Source organism: Neomonachus schauinslandi, chromosome 12 (assembly GCF_002201575.2).
Source record: "Neomonachus schauinslandi chromosome 12, ASM220157v2, whole genome shotgun sequence".
NCBI lineage: Eukaryota > Metazoa > Chordata > Mammalia > Carnivora > Phocidae > Neomonachus > Neomonachus schauinslandi.
In genome coordinates this window covers 76,478,091-76,485,020 of record NC_058414.1, presented here as the reverse complement: position 1 = coordinate 76,485,020, position 6,930 = coordinate 76,478,091, and positions in this window count along the sequence as shown.

Here is a 6,930-nt window from a genome sequence, read left to right as displayed (position 1 = left end):
GAAAGAAAGTGGAAGATTAATGTTCTAGAAATGACACCGGTGGCTTGAAAAACCCAATTCCCTGTTCCAACCACTGAGTCTGAGGGTGTGGGAGAGGATGGCGATAGATAAATAAATAAATATTAGAGTTAACCCAGTCTGGGTAGTAGCATGATGCTGCGTCTTAACTGTCTTTTAAACAAGTGATCTGTGAAATGAGGATACTTATGCCTTCTTTGAAGTGTTGTTGGCATGCCAGATAATATAATGTATGGAAAACACCTAAGCATTCTGTGTACATGTGTTGGAAGAATGCATGCTGAATGCATGTCTGTTATGTTTTGGATGCTGAGGCCGAGCTCAGGCTGGAGTGGTGTCAGACACACAAACAGATAATTATCAAATAATGGACCTCTTGGAACCCAGAAGCCCCCAAAGCAAACATGAGCACTTAGTATGTTCTCTTTCTTCTACTCTGTGACATGGAGGTTGGCGGCAGATGCTGGTTTGGGAGAATGAGAGCAAGAGTGGGATGAGCGTGAGCAGTAGGTGGAGACAAGTAGTGGGTATTCATGGCCCAGTTGTGATGGAAGGCTAAGTAGGAGCATGTGTTAGAGTCCGAAGGCGTCAGAACAGGGAACAATGAGACAGAGTAAGCTGCTTCAGCGAGGGGAGTGGGAGGGTGACATGCTGTAAGACTACGCATCTATGGGTTCTGGCAGTGTTTCAGACTGTTTTTGTGCATGTAATTTCATAAAGTACCCCTTCTACTCGATCATTTCAGTATTCAAGGGTCTGTATTTAAGCAGCATTAATCTGGGACAATAGAGTGACAGACCTTTTAGAGTTCTATCATTTCAAGGGTGGACAAAACAGAACAATCTTCCTCCTCAAGCCTCTCCAACACAAAATATACTCTCCCATCACATGTATGTTCCATTTTGGGTTTTTGGTATGGAGTACGGGGTGAAAGGAGAGGGTGAATTTAGTGATTGTTGAAGCAGGTATTTTTAAAATGTATTTTATTTTTCAAACTGGACTCAAGTTTCTAGATGAATCAACAGTCCAGATAGATCAAATCCTGTAAACTAGATGCTTTTCATTTTAAATTGTCCACTAGACCAGCATTTCTGAGCATGCAGATCACCTGGAGATTCCATAGGACACTTGGTGGTGCCTTTTTAAAATGGGACATATGTCTCTAGCTCTCCATAATTCTCAACTGGTTGCTTTACTTATTTTTCACAATTGCCTTTCTGTATAAGCACTTTGAATTTGCTTGCACTAGAACCAAGATGACTTTTATCATATTCTTTACTGTATTCTAGTGACTAGTTTACTTGGGTCTTTTTACAGTATAAACTGCTTTGTAACAAACTATTTTACTCATCACCATATCCTTACAGCATCTAGTAGTGTCTCCTGGCAAGTGATTTAAAAATTCCTATTTGTGGAGGTTTATACATAATAGATTTAAATATTTTCCATACTATTTCCATTTTTCCCACGGGAAATATTTCACATCTTGGTAACATGAAACACAGCAGGGGCAATTTTGTCCCCCAGGAGACATGTGGCAAAGTCTAAAGACATTTTTAGTTGTCACAACTTGCAGGCCCAGGGGGATGCTCCTGATATCTCGTATGTAGATGCCAGTGATGCTGCTAAACATCCCACGAGGCACAGGGCAGCCCTCCACAACCAAGCATCATCCGGTACAAAATGTCAAAGCACTGAGGTTGGAAAACTGAAATTTAACCAAAGAATAGTTACTGCATAATTTTTATATGTGGCTGCCTGATTGTCTGTTACTTAAGTTAGAATAGTGTGTACCTGTGCAGCTTGTGGTAATGACATTGGGATTTTAACCACTTCCTGAATGTGTAATTATACCACTCCTTCAAATAAATGCAACTTTACCCATATAATTCCCTTTGAGCCTCCCAGATTTGCTTTAAGATTTGCACCCTCTAAAATATATATGGAGGGGGCGCCTGGGTGGCTCAGTTGATTAAGCGACTGCCTTCGGCTCAGGTCATGATCCTGGAGTCCCAGGATCGAGTCCAGCATCGGGCTCCCTGCTCGGCAGGGGGTCTGCTTCTCCCTCTGACCCTCCTCCCTCTCCTGCTCTCTCTCTCTCATTCTCTCAAATAAATAAATAAAATCTTTAAAAATAAATAAATAAATAAAAATAAAATATATATGGAGATATATGTATACACACACACACACATATATATCCATATTAATGTGCACATTCTAAAGGAAGGAAGGGAGGGAGGGAGGGAGGGAGGAAGGAAGGGAGGAAAGGAGGGGGAGGGAGGGAAGGAAAGGGAGAAAGAGAGAGAAAGAAAGAAAAAGAAAGAAAAAAAGAAAGAAAGAGGGAGGGAGAGTGGGGGAGGGAGGGAGGAAGGGAAAGAAAAGAAAGAAAGAAAAGAAAGAAAGAAAGAAAGAAAGAAAGAAAGAAAGAAAGAGAAAGAGAAAGAAAGAAAAGAAAGAAAGAAAAAGAAAGAAAGAAAAGAATCACTTCAATCAGTGAGCACAAGGTGGCTGGCAAACATTTAATACAATGAATTACACTATTTGTTTTACTTTTTTGAGGGCACAAATTTATACCTTGGCATGGAGCCAGAATTCCTGTTTTTATCTATCATTCTATAAAACATGAACAAATTTAGCTTTCATTTGTTATAACATAGTCTCAAATTATGTTCTTTAAATTAGAAATCTCATATCTTCTCTGTAAACCTGCAATATAATATTCCATGGAAACCATAATACATTCAAAAAATTGTTGCAAGATAGTCACATAATTTGGTTTCTTTTTTTAAATGTAATTACAATTCAATCATCCATTCTTATTTTCAGAAAGTGAAAGGTATTTTGAAACTTTTACAGCATCAAATTTACTACCTAAAAGACTGATGTTGTTTAATGGGGGATGGAAGGGAGGTAGATTTTATCTTATCACTCCAAGGAAGGCTGGTAATCATTGAGCTAATCTGGGTAAAGACACATTCATTGATACAGTATGGCTCTTTGGTCACGTATATACCACTTAAATTCAAAAGATTACTCCTGTATCTAAACCATATGATCTCTAATATATAAGCTTATTTTTGTTTGTTTGTTTTCAACAGATAACTGGACTCTTCTTCAAATATTTATAAATGATAAGACTGGTAAAGTAAAAACATCTTTTGGCACATTTGCAAAACCCATTCAAGAAAACAGTCATTTGCTATAGTAAAGATAAATATATAAGTGCTTCAAGGATATGAACATAAATTTTTAAAAGTTCTAATGAGGAATACTGGGGAGAGGTCATACCAAAACTTTCTGCTAGCTAGATATTATGATATTAGCAAAATTAGTAAAATATTAGCAAAATTCTAAACAACTAACTCATATTTATATTCAGGGTTATTCATAAATATTTCTGGCTGGCCTCCTGTATTACATTTAACCTAGGCAGCTTTTTAAAGTAACTTAGTACCTATTACAATTGTTCTTATTTTAATGTATTAGCATAGAGGGTCCCTCTACTGGATTAGATTCTACAATGCAAAAAAAAATTCAAATATGACCACCGTTTTTTTCCTTACCACTGATGTTAAACTTGTGAATGTTTTAAACTAGCTCACCATTAAAGACTAGCAGTTATACGCTTTTCTAAGAAAAACTACTCTTATTCATTAACATAGGTAAGCGGGAATAGGGGATGGGAATAAGCAACATATACAGAAGCCTATACATTCCCTACCCTCATTTCCCACATTGGCTTCTGAGTTTTTAATAATTAGCAGGGGAGAAATGAATGATTGTAATATTCTTTTATGGTCTCTTCTGCCAGGAGCAAAGAAAGTAAAAGGTGGCTCTGGGTTAACCAAAAACTGGATTATATGATCCTGAAGAATTTATTAAGAAATTGTTAAATTTTTTTCAAATAAACATTTTAATAATGCCTAATAATTTATTAGTTAAATACTGACTTACAAAGTATATATACTTACTACTTTAAAATGGAAATGGCCAGAAAGGAGTATACCTCTTCTTTATGTCAAATTTCAATCAAAAAACAAAACAATTCTGAAGTCAGTTCATGTTTATATCACTTTAAACTTTATTTTTCTGTAGCAGAATCAAATCATGAATATTAAGACCCTGGGTTAGAAATTACAGTCTGGGTAATGTAGATTTTATCATCTAAATAAGGAAAACAAAAATCTTCACTAGCAATTCTAATTTGTAGTTTCGAAAACTAGAAGATTCACCTTAAATTTAGAATTTTTTTTTTTAGCAATTTCCAAGTTATAGACTAGTTTTGTCATCCCTACATTAAAATAATAAAAGTGCTATAGTTTCATTAAACTGTAAAAATAATCAGAATGTATTTAGCCAACAATATGTTAAATGCCACCACCACTCTCCTTAACAAGTAATTCTATGACACGGTGTAAATTGCTCGTGTTTAGACTCTTGCTCAGTTTTCTGGCTTTATTCTCTGAACTTCCGTCTCCCTACTGGACGTCCACTCATGCCAGAGTACTTGTAAGTTACCAGAGTGTACGTGGCCCTTGCACAGTCTCTTGCCTTGAAAAACCTTCCCTACTTCGTGTGTCTTTAAGGAATCAGTTCAAAGGAAACCTCCTCTGTGAAGTCTCCCGGTGTCCTCACAGTGCTTTGTGCATCTGCCTATCACAGCACCCTTCCAAGTGCCGCAATTACTTAACACGCTTGTCCTTTCCACACCCACACCCAAATACCTTCCTCTGCAGGTTCAACAGCTAGGTGCTCAATGTTTGTAAAATTATAAAAATAAATGCTTCTGACGGTATTCGTTTTCTCTTAAAACCCATTCATTAAAGATTTCTTTTAAAAATATGAGTTGAAGGAAAACACTGCAATGTCTACACAGATATTTCACCTCTCACAACCCAAGTGTATCAGACTTTTGTTTTTTCCAAGATTAATATAATTAATTAGATCAACAAGCCCATTTCTGAGATCGAAGGACAAAGGGCACTAAGACTGCACAAACCAAATACGGTTAAAAATCTGAAGTATGTGGAATCTGCTTTAAAGGAGAAAAGAGCAAAAAAATGAACTGCCCTTAAAAAGAATGACTGTATGTTTATCAAACACTCAGCTTCATTTAGGCATTTAATTAAGCCATTTATTGCTTCAAATGTGTCACCATGAACATTTTAATGTACACTCCACAGCAGTAAGGCCTCAATTTTCACCACCTATAAATTGTGAACCCACATTTGGACTTTTTTTGTGTCACCAATTGTTACATGAGTTTTACAGAACAAAGATTTATTGGTATTTTGTAATAGCAAAAAATGCTTATCCCACCCCTTGGTGTAAATGTCTCAAAGAATATTAATAGTTGGCCACATTTTTTTTTTTTTTTTTTTTTGAGGAGCCATGCTTGGCCCATTTATATATATATATCTCTCAGATACTAACAAGTTCTACCAATTACTAAATAAGTGAACAAAATTTTGGTTTGCTTCTTTACAGAGGCTTCATAAAATAGTCAATGTTTGAGGTTAAATTTGGTCAAATGTTTCCTAAGTGATTTGGTAAGCAGTGGAATTCACACGGGAAGGGGCTGTAGCAGCTGGAAATAGGGATGTTCCTGACTCAGACAAGGAACTTTCTCTTAAAATAAGGCTGTACATAAGGCTTTTTCCTTTGACCAATTCCTAGAAATGAGTGAATTTGGAAAAGTCATTATATATAATTAGAAGACTAAACAATACCACAGAGCATCTCCAGGCAATGTGCATTAAAGCTAAGTGAATGCTACGTTATATATTATTTCTTTAAGGTTTAAAAAATCTCCATGAAAATACTGAGTGTTACGGAATCATGATACTCATGATACTGTGAAATCATGAATACCCACAAACAAACCAACTTTGTTTTATGGGCTGTCCAGCTATAAAATCAGTCTGCAACAGCTCAGAATTGAGGATTTGTGAAGCTAAAAGAAATCCCCTATCTAATCCATACCCTTTGGGTAGCATTGCATAGATTTTATAGTTTTCTGAATAAGTTCTAAGAGACTCATAAGTGGTTTTGATTAAAGCAGAAATCTAATGGACCCAGTAAGTTTCAACATAAAAGAAATGATGTAATAAGTATTTCTAAAGTTTCAAGGATTTTTCTACCAACCTGACTTGATAGTATACTTGAAATAAAACCTCCACTATGCAAAATTTATAATTTAAATAGCACCTATAGAACAAAACCTTAAGAGTGCTTACAGACATCCTGCAGCCAACATCACCCTGGTTTAATAAGGCCCAGAGCGGTTCAAAATTTGAATTAACTATCACACCAGTATGTGGTAGTACCCAAAATAGAACTGAATTTTAAGCTCCAATCCAGGAGGTCTCTTTACTTAAATTGGCCACACTGCCTCAAGTCAAAACATCTATTACCATTATTTTCATTTTATCTACCGTAATTAGACTTCTTTCATGTCTCTTAGACTGAAGGAAAAGCCAGAGAGATGTTCTAGAAAAATACATTTGCATTTCAAATTTACATTAAAAATGTCTTTCCCTTATTTTCACGTCACAAATGCCAAGCACTGTTAAAAGAAATCACAGATTACACAGCATTCTGTGTCCTGGGACTCTGTCCTTTTTAGATTATGAAAACTGGAAGTTAATTGGAATTAAGAAATTTTCCTTATTAAGTGTGTAAAGTATAAATACAAGTAATTTTTTAAAAACTTTATTTTAACACCTAATACAATTCCAATTTTAAGGATTACTTGCACAAAAAAATAAACACATTTGGTATAAAAATGTATCACTTTAACACCCTTTCCCCTTCAGCCCCTCCCATGTCCCCCCCTCCCCCCCATGAACTGCACTCTATCTGGATGCAGAAACATATAAAGACTAATGGCACAGATTCATTTTTACCTAC